This window comes from Phyllobates terribilis, unplaced genomic scaffold (genome assembly GCF_046119375.1).
Source record: "Phyllobates terribilis strain yellow unplaced genomic scaffold, ASM4611937v1 Scaffold_244__1_contigs__length_2968133, whole genome shotgun sequence".
NCBI classification, from domain to species: domain Eukaryota; kingdom Metazoa; phylum Chordata; class Amphibia; order Anura; family Dendrobatidae; genus Phyllobates; species Phyllobates terribilis.
Window position 1 is genome coordinate 1394720 of NW_027363004.1, and position 14466 is coordinate 1409185.

A 14466-nucleotide genomic window follows, 5' to 3' on the forward strand; every position below is an offset into this window, starting at 1 on the left:
ACTGTCTCTTCCAGTGCCACCTATTGGAAGTAGCAATCCTAAAAGTCAATATCAACCTTTTAACAAGCCTTTCCACATGATTTAGGATAAATGGGAAACTAGAATCTCAATTTGCAGCCATGGTGTTTCGGGGTGTTGCCCCTCAGCAGTGCAAAGCATGAGATCTGATTTAGCTGTGTGAGAGACTTCAGAAGGAAAAACTTTACCCCTTAGATCCCAGTGAGGAGAGTGAAATGCCAGAGTAAGGAGGCTTATAAACCATGCAATGGCTCCCCGGGGAGCTTACGAGCCTCCTTACACTGGCATTTTTTAGACAAATCATCTTACTTTTCCTCTAAGGATTCAATTTTCTTCCTTTTTTTCTATTATTTTATCACTGTTGATGACTCCCACTGATTTGCTATAGCAATGAGATGTGCACATATATACATATATACAGTTGAAACCAGAAGTTTACATACACTATATAAAAAGACACATATGCATGTTTTTCTCAAAATCTGACATGAAATAAGAATAAACCTTTCCCGTTTTAGGTCAATTAGGATTACCATAATTTTTAATATTTGCCAAATGTTAGAATAATAAGAAAGATAATGTTTTAACCACTTCGCTCCAGAGCCTGTTTTTGCCTTCGTGACCGGGCCAATTTTTTCAATTCTGACCACTGTCACTTTATGAAGTAATTACTCTGGAACGCTTCAACGGATTCCCCTGATTCTGAGATTGTTTTTTCGTGACATATTGTACTTCATGATAGTGGTAAAATTTCTTTGATATCACTTGCGTTTATTTGTGAAAAAATCGGAAATTTGGCAAAAATTTTGAAAATTTTGCAATTTTCAAACTTTGAATTTTCATGCCCTTAAATCAGAGAGATATGTCACACAAAATAGTTAATAAATAACATTTCCCACATGTCTACTTTACATCAGCACAATTTTGGAACCAAAATTTTTTTTTTGTTAGGGAGCTATAAGGGTTAAAAGTTGACCAGCGATTTCTCATGTTTCCAACAAAATTTACAAAAACATTTTTTTAGGGACCATATCATATTTGAAGTCACTTTGAGGGGTCTTTATGACAGAAAATACCCAAAAGTGACACCATTCTAAAAACTGCACCCCTCAAGGTGCTCAAAACCACATTCAAGAACTTTATTAACCCTTCAGGTGCTTCACAGGAATTTTTGGAATGTGGAAGAAAAAAATTAACATTTAACTTTTTTCACAAAAATGTTACTTTAGACCTAATTTTTTTTATTTTCACAGGGGTAACAGGAAAAAATGGACCCCAAAATTTTTTGTGCAATTTCTCTTGAGCGCGCTGATACCCCATATGTGAGGGAAAACCACTGTTTGGGCGCACTGCAGGGCTCGGAAGGGAAGGAGCGCCATTAGACTTTTTGAATGTAAAATTTGTCTGAATAATTAGCAGACGCCATGTTGCGTTTGGAGAGCCCCTGATGTTCCTAAACAGTGGAAACCTCCCACAAGTGACACCATTTTGGAAACTAGACCCCTTAGGGAACATATCTAGATGTGAGGTGAGCACCTTGAACCCCAAGGTGCTTCACAGAAGTTTATAATATTGAGCTGTAAAAATAAAATTTTCACATTTTTCCCACAAAAACGTTTTATATCCCTTAATTTTGCATTATCATAAGGGTAATAGGATAAATTGCACCATGAAATTTATTGTGCAGTTTCTCCTGAACACGCCGATACCCCATATGTGGAGGAAAACCACTGTTTGGGCGCACGGCAGGGTTTGAAAGGGAAGGAGCTCCATTTGACTTTTTGAATGTAAAATTTGTTTGAATAATTAGCGGACGCCATGTTGCATTTGGGGAGCCCCTGATGTGCCTAAACAGTGGAAACCCCCCACAAGTGACACCATTTTGGATACTAGACCCCTTAGGGAACTTATCTAGATGTGTGGTGAGCACCTTGAACCCCAAGGTGCTTCACAGAAGTTTATAATATTGAGCTGTAAAAATAAAATTTTCACATTTTTCCCACAAAACCGTTTTTCATCCCTTAATTTTGCATTATCATAAGGGTAATAGGATAAATTGCACCATGAAATTTGTTGTGCAATTTCTCCTGAACACGCCGATACCCCATATGTGAAGGCAAATTACTGTTTGGGCGCATGGCAGGGTTTGAAAGGGAAGGAGCGCCATTTGACTTTTTGAATGGAAAATTTGTTTGAATAATTAGCAGACGCCATGTCGCATTTGGGGGGCCCCTAATGTGCCTAAACAGTGGAAACCACCCACAAGTGCCACCATTTTGGAAACTAGACCCCTTAGGAAACTTATCTAGATGTGTGGTGAGCACCTTGCACCCCAAGTGCTTCACAGAAGTTTATAATATTGATCCGTAAAAATACAATTTTCACATTTTTCCCACAAAAAATGTTTTTCATTCCCTAATTTTGCATTATCATAAGGGTAACAGGATAAATTGCACCATGAAATTTGTTGTGCAATTTCTCCTGAGTACGCCGATACCCCATATGTGGGGGAAAAGCACTGCTTTGGTGTACGGCAGGGTTCGGAAGAGAAAGGAGCGCTATGTTGGCTGGGATAGGTGGCAGACACCATGTCACATTTGAAGAGTCGCTGACATGCCTAAACAGCAGAAACCCCCACAAGTGACCCCATTTTGTAAACTACATCTCTCAAGGAATTCATCTAGGGAAGTAGTGAGTATTTTTTAATTTTTAAATTTATACCATTGGGCAGTGAAAAAAGCATAATTATATTTTTACCACAAAAAAATGTTTTACCCTCAGATTTTCCATTTTCACACAGGGCAATGGGTAAAAATGGTGCCGAAATGTGTCACACAATTTCTACTAAAAGTGGCAATACCCCATATGTGGCTGTATTGTACCGCTCAGCCATATGGCGAGATCTGGGGGGACGGAGTGCTATTTGACAATTGGAGAACAAATTATTGTAGAATAGGCATTTGAATTTGGGAGCACAATATTTTCTGAATTTCTTTTGGGGGGCAAGGGCCATTTCGCTTTTCCAGAGCCTTTCTGCTACCAGTAACTTGGAAGTCCCTTATATTTTTAACAGATGACGGACCTGAGTGGGGACTAGCTTTTTTTGAGGACTGAGTTGAAGCTTTTATTGGGAACATTTTACGTAACATTTATCCGGCGCTCTAGGCTGAGCACTTACATCGGGGTTTCCATCTAAATTTCCAAGTGATGTAATTCAGATGAAACCCCTGTGGGATCCATTCACTATAATGAGGCAGCAGAGTTACTCTGGACTCCGTCTGGCCTCTGTTTAGCGGTGTCCTTTTTTTCAGAAGTGCACAAAACTGTGGCCAACCGCACTTTTATGCACGCCTAAAACAAATGACACCGTGGGATCCCAGGCCAGACGGCATCCACAGTGGCCTATATCTGCCTCATTAGAGGGAATCTTCCGTCATGGGTTTTGTCTGAATCACGTATTTCAGAGATTTACACGGAAACTCTTGTGTAAGCGCTCAGCGCAGAGCGCAGGATAAATGTGGGCAGAGCCTTACTGCGATCTTTGGGAGACATAATAAACAAATCAGTAGCCGGTGAAGAATTGGTTTTATTTATTTTTTACTCCTTTCCTCGTGTGATATAACTGATTAGATTACTTTATTCTTCGGGTCGGTGTGATTACAGCGATACCAGAATCATATCGGGTTTTTATGATTGACAGCTGTCACAGACTAAAAGACGCTTTTTTTTGCAAAATCTAGTTTTTGCATCACCATATTTTGAGAGCTATAATTTTTCCATATTTTGGCTGACAGAGTCATGTGATGGCTTGTTTTTTGCGGGACGAGTTGACATTTTTATTGGTACCATTTTTGGGTACGTGACATTTTTTGATCGCTTTCTATTCCGTTTTTTGGGAGGTAAAATTAACAAAAACCAACAATTCAGGAATTGTTTTTTGAGGGGTTTTTTTTATGCCGTTCTGCGTGTGGTAAAAGTGATCGGGCAGCGTTATTCTTCGGGTCAGTACATTTACAGCGATGCTACACTTACTGCATTTTTTTTATTTTTTGGCGCTTTTACACAATAAAACAATTTTATAGAAAAAAATATTTTTTTTGCATTGCTTTATTCTGAGCGCTATAACTTTTTTATTTTTCGGCTGATGGAGCTGTATGGCGGCTTTTTTTTTGCGGAACAAGATGACGTTTTCAGCGGTACCATTTTTATTTCTATTTTGCTTTTTGATCGCATTTTTTCCACTTTTTGTTTGGCGATATGATGAAAAAGCATATTTTTTTGCCCCGTTTTTTATTTATTTTTATTACGGTGTGCACAGAAGGAGTTAATTAGTGTGACACTTTTATAGCTTGGGTTGTTTCCGACGCGGTGATACCAAATATGTGTACTTTTTTTGGTTTTGTAAAAATATACGGATTTATTGGTTTAATATTTTATTTATTTTTTATTTATTTTGTGATTTTTTTTTAACAGTTTAAAAACTTTTTTTTAACTTTTTTTTACATTTTTACTTAGTCCCTGTATGGGACATTAATTTTTATTTTTCTGATCACTGATCTCATGTAATGTAATAGACATGTATTACATTACATGAGATCTTTGCTGACTGTTTCACACCGTGTCTCCTGCCAGGCTTCAGCTGCAGGCTGAGCCAGGCAGGACACCTTATTTGGCAGATCTGGAGGTGGTCATGTGACCTCCAGCTGCCATAGCTACCCCAGGTCCTGGAAGGTATCAGGGGTCGTCGGAGAGGTAAGTAAGATGACCCCCTCTCCTCTGTCTATCTTCTATATGCCGCGATCACTATAGATTGCGGCATATAGAACATAGCAAAGGGTTAACATCACTGGGACCTGATCCAATCAGGTCCCGATGATGTCCCCTGTCAGAGCTAACGCTCTGCACAGGAATCGCAGCGCTTGCAGGACCCTGGGGGTCCTGAGCGCTGCGAGACCACCCACCGTTTTTAAACGTCGGCGCTGCACAGAGCCCAGCAAGCGCCGACGTTTATCTACAGTGGGCGGTCGGGAACCGGTTAAATAATTTGCCTGCTCCAGTGGTTTTGGGGTTACCTTGGTTAAAATTGCACAATCCTGTACTGGACTGGTCTACCAATGAAATTAAGTCTTGGAGTCCTAAGTGTTATGATAGATGTTGTAACGGTCGCATTGCTGCTGTGGAAAGAGGGGAATTACCTGTACCTATTCAGGATTTTTGGAAGGTTTTTTCAGAGGAGGAGTTGCAAGTTTTGCCTCCTCATAGGGACTATGATTGTACTATTGAGTTTGTCCCTGGAGCAACTCTTCCCAAGAGTCGCTTATTTAATCTTACTATCCCTGAGAGAAAGGCCTTGGAGGAATACATACAGACAAGCTTGGCCGCCGGTCACATTAGACCTTCTAAGTCACCTGTGGTTGTTGGATTTTTTTTGGGAAAAAAAAAGGACGGCGGTTTACGTCCATGTCTGGACTTTCGCGAAATTAATAAAATTACAGTACGCAATTCCTACCCACTGCCATTAATTCCTGACTTGTTCAACCAGTTAGTGGGGGCCAAGTGGTTCTCTAAGATTGATCTCCGGGGGGCATACAATTTGTTACGTATGAAGGAAGGTGATGAGTGGAAAACTGCTTTTAACACTCCAGTGGGTCATTTTGAGAATCTGGTTATGCCCTTTGGTCTTACCAACGCACCAGCTTTTTTTCAGAACCTTATTAATGACATCCTAAGACCGTTGATCGGTAAGAATGTGGTGTTGTATTTGGATGACATTTTGATTTTTGCGCCGGATCTGGAGTCTCATTGGCAGAGCGCACGTGAGGTATTGCAATTGTTAAGCGACAATTCACTTTTTGCTAAGCTGGAGAAATGTGAGTTCGCTGTGCAGAGAATTAGTTTTTTGGGCTACATTATCTCCAGTGAGGGCTTTGAGATGGATCCGGTGAAGGTTCAGGCGGTGCAGGAATGGCCTAGGCCTATTAGTTTGAAACCAATACAGAGATTTTTGGGTTTCGCCAATTATTGCAGAAAATTCATTAAGAATTTTTCTATAATTGTTAAGCCGCTGACCGATCTCACCAGGAAAGGTGCGAATACGGTTCAGTGGACTACTGAGGCCATTGAAGCCTTTGTGTATCTCAAGGAGAGGTTCAGTTCTGCCCCCATCCTTAAGCAGCCTGATGAGACCAAGCCTTTTTTGGTCGAGGTTGATGCTTCTTCGGTGGGGGTCGGTGCTGTTTTGTCTCAGGAAAACAAGGATGGAGTACATCCCTGTGCTTTTTTTTTCAAAAAAATTTTCTGAGACCGAACTTAATTATGATGTCGGTAATCGGGAATTGCTGGCGATTAAACTCGCATTTGAACATTGGCGTCATCTCTTGGAAGGTGCTAAATTTACCATTCAGGTTTTTACTGATCGTAAGAATCTGATCTATCTTGATGCTGCCAAGCGCTTGAATGCCCGTCAAGCTAGGTGGGCACTTTTTTTTTCGCGGTTTAATTTTTCTGTTACTTACATCCCGTGTACCAAGAATGTAAAAGCTGATGCTTTATCTCGCAGTTTTTCTCCCATGGTTGGTACCGAGGAGGAGGAGAGCATTTTACAGGAAGGTGTTGTGATAGCAGCATTGGACTCCGTTTTGGAAGATGGGATTCTGAAAGCCCAGGAGGATGCCCCATCTAACACTCCCCATGGAAGGTTGTTTGTGCCTAGGAACTTTATGAGAGATTTGTTTGTGGACTGTCATAAGTCTCGGTTGGCAGGTCATCCAGGAATTTCGGAGACTAAGAGACTTGTAGGTCGCAGTTTTTGGTGGCCTGGGTGGCAGAAGGAAGTCATTAAGTGGGTGCGTCAATGTACTGTGTGTGCTAGATCTAAGTCTTCACATGCTCCTGCTGCGGGGTTGCTTTGCCCTCTGGAGGTTCCTAGTGCTCCTTGGACGCATCTTGCTATGGATTTTATTACTGACCTTCCTGCCTCTGAGGGTTTCACTGTTATCTGGGTGGTCGTGGACCGTTTTAGCAAGATGTGTCACTTGGTTCCCTTCATCAAACTGCCCTGCGCCAGGACACTCGCTAAGGCTTTTGTTAAAGAAATTGTCAGGCTCCATGGCGTTCCTTCCGACATTGTTTCCGATAGGGGACCTCAGTTCGTGGCTCGTTTTTGGCGTGCCTTTTGTGACAGGTTGGGAGTCCATTTGTCATTTTCGTCTGGTTATCATCCTGAGTCTAATGGACAGACAGAAAGAAAGAACCAGGATGTTGAACAGTTTTTGCGTTGTTTTGTGGCTGACAATCAAGAGGGGTGGTCTGAGTTTCTGCCACTGGCTGAATTTGCTCTTAACAACCATACATCCTCTTCTGCTGGGTGTTCTCCTTTTTTTTGTTGTACTGGGAGACATCCGTCGTTTGGGTCATTCTCCAAATTGGTATCGGCTGTGCAGGAGGAGGAGAATTTTTCCGATGATTTGGAGAGAGTTTGGACTGATGTACGTCGTAACCTTCAAGAGGCCAACAAAAAATCCAAGAGGTACTTTGACAGGAAACGTCAAGAGGTTTTGTTTACTGTTGGTGACATGGTTTGGTTGTCCTCTAGGAATCTGCGGTTGAGGATTCCTTCTAAGAAATTGGGCCCGAAGTTTGTAGGTCCGTTTAAGGTGCTTCAGGTAGTTAACCAATCTGCTGTTAGGTTGGAGGTTCCTACCTCCTGGAAGATTAATCCGGTGTTTCATGTTTCCTTATTGAAAAAAGCTGATGTTTCTGATAGGGACGCCACTGTCTCTGTTCCTCCGGTGGAGGAAGAAGGTGAATATGAAATTTCTCGCATTCTTAATTCTAGATGGCATCGAGGGAGATTGCAGTATCTCGTCGCTTGGAAGGGTTTCGGTTCCGAGGATAACTCCTGGGTAAGGGCGGATGATGTCTCTGCTCCTAGACTTGTCGGAGCGTTTCACAGGAGGTTTCCTGATAGACCTGGGCCTGGAGGATCCGGAGGATCCTCATTGAAGAGGGGGTACTGTTAGAACCCTCCTGTTAGTTTTTTCTATTTTGCTGGTCACATGACTTTTTGCCTATATAATCCAGCTCCGCCCTCCTGGCCTTGCAGGACTTCAGTGTTACATTTACTCTTAAGCTAGCCAGGTGCCTTGTACCTTACTCTGTAGTTTGCTTGGTCTTTTGACCACTAGTACTTCTGTTTGTTTGTTTGTCTTTGCTCTGCTACAATTTCTGCTAGGAGGTGTCCAACTATATCCCAGTCCTTAGTTCTTGTAGGGACCCCTCCCTTATATCTATAGGTCAGCGTTCGGACTAGCCGAGGACTTAGGCGGGTCTGTTCACAAGGAACAGGTCCCCCGCTGCATCGTAGGGAATCAGCTTAGTCCTATGGTAGGGACAGTTTTCCTTTCTTTCCTTAGTGTTTGTAGCAGTTCATAACAGCTCCCTGCATTTCACCGGTATGGGGCCACTCAATATTCCCACCGCGTGAAGGAGGAAGACTTAACAACCATCATGATCAATCCCCTACCTCACCACAGCTGGGCCAAGACCCAAGATAGTGACCCTGCAGTCCGCATGGTGAAAGACCTGCTGACCCGAGAAGACGTCCGTCTAGATCCGGATGCCCCAGAGGAAGCCAAGCAGCTATGGAAAGAGAAGAGCAGGCTGTTCCTCTATGAAGGTAAGCTGTGCAGAAGACTCGTCAACCACCGGACGCACGAGCTGACCTGGCAAGTCGTCCCAAGGCGAGATGCAGCTATGGTCCTGGAGGCTTACCATGACAGAGCGGGGCACTTCGGCTGGAAGAAACTGGAGTTCCTGCTAAGAGGACGGTTCTTCTGGATCAGCATGAGAGGGGCTGTAGAGAAGTGGTGCAGAGACTGTGGCCCTTGTAATCTAAGGAGGAAGGACCGCACCAGCCAGAAGACACCCTTGAGGCCCATCGTCACCAAGCAGCCTCTTGAGCTGGTAGCTCTGGACCACGTCAAATTGGCTCCAAGCCGGTCAGGATACGTTTATGCCCTGACAATCATGGACCACTATTCCCGATTTCTAGTGGTGGTCCCGGTAAAAGACTTGACAGCTCAAACGGCGGCCAGAGCCTTCCAGCAAACCTTCTGCCACCCACACGGGTATCCAGAACAGGTCCTGACAGACCAAGGTCCTGCATTCGAGGCCAAAATCTTCCAAGAGTTCTGCAACCTCTATGGCTGTAAGAAGATTCGGACAACGCCTTACCACCCACAAACCAACGGGATGTGTGAGAAAATGAACAATATAGTCATTGATCTCATGAAGACGTTGCCCCTGGAGGAATGCAGCCTGTGGCCAGAAAAACTGCCGGACCTGATAGACTTATACAACCATATCCCGGTGAATGCTACAAACTGCACCCCGGCTTACCTGATGAGAGCCAGACCAGGTAAGCTGCCCATAGACCTGGAGATGGGAGTCCTAACACCCAAGGACACCTCCCCAGATGCGGACTGGGATACGGAAAGGCGACTGCAGTACAAGAAGGTACAGGAGAGTGTGGAGAAGAGCCTGGCCCAGGCGAGACAAAAGCAAGAGAGGCTCTTCAACCAACACGTCCCTGCTTGTCCCCTGGAACCTGGTGAGCAGGTTCTGAAGCGAAAGAGAAGGCTACACAAGCTGGATGACCAGTGGGAAAGGGAACCCTACACAGTACTGCAGTCTGATCACGACAACCCGAAGGTGTGCGTGGTCACTAAGGATGGAGGAGAAACCACTAGTACCATCTCCAGAGACCACCTAAAAATGTGCCCCGAGCAACTCCGTAGTGCAGAAGAGGATCAAAGTGACCTTGAACCCGCAGAGGACAAGGAAGAAATGATCAGCACCATTCTCGGAGAATTCCCTCAGTCCTGGACTCGAATAAACGGTGCCATAGTGGTACCCGTCCTGCATTTCCTGCAACCGGCTCAGCAACAACCTACACCAGAGCAGGAAGGTGGAGAAGAACAAGCAGTTCCAGAGGCAGAAGGGCCTGTACCAGCAGCCCAGGAGAGTCAACCCTCTGCTGACAGTGAGCCTGCCATGCCTGCGGTAAGCCAGAGGACCCGCAGACAGCTGCCTGCCCTGCCTGTAAGTTTAGCCAGTGACTGCACCCCGAGCGCTAGTGAGAAAAACCAGGTTAGACCACCACCAGACAGTGGGTTACGTAGGTCAACCCGAAGCACTAAGGGGCAAATGCCAGCTCGCTGGAAGATCTAAGTGGATAATGTATGTATTTAATGTGTTATGTTGTACCCTGGTTATTAATTATGTTTTTCTAGTTTTTCTAGCTCATGGACTGACAGGTTATGGACGATGAATAACCGGAACTATCATGTAGATAGTTGCAGTTGGTGCCTCTTGCGAAGACGGCCACGGAAGAAAAACCTGTCTGGCGTGGCCCCGTGTGGTCCAAAGTAGGTAGTTTTGCCTTGCAGCCACGCCCAACGTTTGGGGTTTGCTTTGGACAGGTCCCCACATCGCTCAAAGACTTCGCCTTGTTGGGTGAAATGGACACCCGGTCGCGGAAGCGCCGTTTCCTTAAGGACAAAATGCACTTGTACATATGTTATGTTGTTGTTTATAACCTATATTTGTGTTTCCTGTTAGTCCCGGAGTACTAAGTTTTACTAGGGGGGAATGTGTCACCCTGGCCTGGATGCCACAAATGTATAATAAAGCTGTTTCTGAGAGCAAGGGGGAGGTTCTCTGGTCAGGGACCATTAGCATGCAGCACCTCCTGTCCCAAGTCAGTAGGGGGAGCAGGCTGACCCTATAAAAGCTGGAACTGGGGGCAGGGTTAGAGAGTTCTGGACGACCTGTCTCTGGAGTGAGAAGTGTCCCAGAGAAGGGAGAGCCAGTTCAGCTGAAGCTGAGGAGGTCGTGTGGCAGTAGAGGAGCCACGAGCCAGGGACGGAAGGCGAGGAGAGCCTGTCCTGGCTGAGAGAGAAACTGATCTACCGGACTTGGTGTCCGAGGCTGTTAGGAATCCAAGTCCTACAGCAAATAACCAGCCCGCAGGGGACTGTATGTTCCTTGGCCTAAGAAGCCCGGAGGTTCCGCCACAGCAGAAGGGACCAGCAAAGCTGCACCAGGCCAAGAGTAGAAAGGGACCCAAGTTGCAAGCCATACGGGCGAGAAGACACGGTGAGCTCAGGAACGTGGGCTGTTACACCACAAGGAGGGAAATAGCCAGAAAGAGCGCAGAGAGCATGGTAGGCCTTCACCCTCACCCTGACCAGGGCCAGCTTCCCACTTGTTCTCAGACATCCAGGCCCCCTCCTAGCCGGGACTGTTTTTGGGTCGTCTCACCTGTTCTAATAAAGACCCTGAACTGTTTAAGAGGCCTCCGTTTCCTGGCTATTGCGGTCAGAATCATCCCCTCCATCATCCATCTATATACTGCCCTGGGGCCACACTCCTCCCGTGGGGAGTTATACTACTTAGTGCTGCACACCTACATCTGCCCCAGCGGTCTGCACTGCAGCGGCGGTTAACCCTGACCGCAATCCATGGGTGGCGTAGTCGGACATTTAAAACCCTACAAATAGACTGCCACAACATTTGGTATGACCACCCTGAGCCATGGACCGGGTTGCCACTACTACCCCCATTATTGCCCTATTGCCGGATTCCGGGTAACACACGGCCCAGGGGGCGAGTCATATCCATAAGATAGGGCATCAATGTATGATCGGCCGGGGTCCTGCACGCAGCACCCCTGCCGATCAGAAGTTATCGGTGCTGGCGGCGGCGGCCACCGGCCGGAAGTACTTGCCTGCGGTGTTTGGCCATCCATCTGTAGTGGCCGCCGCGGGGTACTGCACATCCGCCTCCCATTCAATTGAATGGCAGTTTGATGTGCACTAACAAGTGCCGACCACTACAACATGGCGACCAGTCACCGGAAGGTAAGTGACGCGCCCCTGGGCCTGTGTCGCGCTGCGTTGCGCACGCGGGAGCTTACCCGGAGCCGGATCTCTTGAGGGTTGTAGTCTCGTGGCGGCGACCCGGTCCGTGCCCAGGGAGTCAAACTGAGCGGCGATGTACTAGCAGTAGATGGTTGGTGACTACGCCACCCGTTGAATGCAGCTATGGAGCTGCCGCTGCAGGGCAGACCGCTGAGGCCGGTGGAAGGATGGTGCAGCGTGGATGGTATAACCCCCAACGGGAGGGGTATGGCCTCAGGGCAGCCGACGTGGATGATGGGGGTAGCAGGAACCACTCAGAGACGGTGCGGTGTAGTTCAGGGTCTTTACTGGTGACAAAAATAGACCCTCCCGGAGTACTTGCTAGTGATAGGGGCCTGGTCAGTCCTTGAGCAGATGGGATTTCCCCTGGCCAGGCGGAGTTGTAGGCCTTCCCAACTAACTGTACTCTTCTGGCTACCTTGCTAGAGGCGGGAATAAGTAGCCCACGTCCCTGAGTGTACCGTGTGGTGCTCACCCGTATGGCCGGTGACTCGGGGCCTTCTAATGGCTTCCGCTCCACGATGGCGGTGCTGGTCCCACGCGTGTGACCGTGCCTTCGGGCTTCTGGGCCAGAGGACCTGAAATCCTCTGCCGGACGGTTTCTGCTGCTGGGTAGGAGTTAGTCCCCACAGCCTCGGACTCCGGGTCCGGTTAGAAATCTTCTCCGTCAGGGCGAGCTCTGCAGCTGCCAGCCCCTGACTCCTTGTAACACTGCTCCCCACAGAGCTCCTGATGTTTCTTGCTATGCTGCTTCTCTTCTCTACTCTTGTTCTGTCTTCTTTCTCACTCACTCTGCCTCAGCCCCGGGTTTATATAGGGGAAGTCCTTCCCCTCCCAAGACTGGGCAGGAGGTGTGGCATGCACAGGATCCCTGACCAAAGGACCTCCCACCTGCTCTCAGACGTAATATCTCTATCACTGTGGCAACCAGACCCCTGGGGTGTCACATTCCCCCCTAGTGAAATTTAGTACTCCGGGACTAAACATATTTTTTTTAGAAAAACATAACAAGGTATAGCAATAACAATACAATAAGAAAAACACATAAGATGGTTACGGCGTGTCCGCAACCGGGTGCAGTTTTGAAAAGCAAGGTGTCCATTTCACCAAAACAGGGAGACGTAACCAGGTAGGGGCCTGTCCTGCCCCGAGTCCTTAACAGTCTTTAGTCCATCCTGGGTTACGCTCCAACTATGTACAAGGATTCCCGGTAAATCCACCAAGGACTCCTAAAAAGAACTAGAAACACAAAATTATACACAAGCAACTATAAACAAGTAAACATTATAAGATAGCTTAAACATTTAGATCCTCCAACGTGCGGGTAGCTGGCCTCTAGTGGCCCTAGTGGACCTACGGAGCTGACTGTCTGGCCCTGAACTACAGGGTGTAGGAGCTGTCAAGGGTAAACTGGGCAGCTGTCTATGGGCCCTCTGGCTCACTAGGGGTATGGCAGGCTCACTATAAGCAGAGGGCTGATTTTCCGGGTCTGCTTATGTAGAGTCTTCTGCCTCCTGGACCGGCTGTTCTTCCAGCTCTACCGGTTGCTCCGTAGGTTCTTGGGATGATGGTTGGAGGAAGGTGAGTACGGGTACCACAACTGCACCATTGACTTGAGTCCAAGACCGAGGGAAGTCCCCGAGCACGGTACTAACCATATCTTCCCTTTCCTCTACGGGTCGATGATCTTCTTGTTCCTCTTCAGGGTTCCTCAGTTGTTCGGGACACTTCTTCAGGTGGTCCCGGGATACAATGGCTGTGGTTTCCCCTCCGTCTTTACTGATGGTACAGACCTTCGGGTTTTCGTGGCTTGAGGGCAGTACGGTGTACGGGTCCTTCTCCCACTGGTCGTCCAACTTGTGGAGCCGTCTCTTCCTCTTCAAGACCTGCTCTCCGGGTACCAGGGGAACAGCGGGAGCATACTGGTTATAAGTTTTCTCTTGTCTTTCCCTAGCCTGACAGAGACTTCGCTCCACGCTCTCCTGTACTCTCCGGTACTGCTGCTGCCTCTCTGTGTCCCAGTCTGTTTCTGGTGAAGTGTCCTCGGGTGTCAGGACTCCCATTTCCAGGTCAACAGGTAACTTACCAGGTCTTGCCCTCATTAGGTAAGCCGGGGTACAGTTGGTGGAACCTACCGGGATGTGGTTGTATAGGTCCACCAGATCGGGCAACTTTTCAGGCCACAGACTGCGTTCTTCCAGGGGCAACGTTTTTAGAAGATCCATTACCACCTGGTTCATTTTTTCACAAAGTCCATTAGTCTGCGGATGGTAGGGTGTCGTCCTTATCTTCCGGCAGCCATACAGATTGCAGAATTCCTGGAAGACCTCCGCTTCAAAGGCAGGTCCCTGGTCCGTCAGCACTTGGTCCGGGTACCCGTGTGGACGGCAAAAGTGCTGCTGGAAGGCTCTAGCTGCTGTTTGAGCCGTTAAGTCCTTGACGGGGACGACAACCAGAAACCGGGAGT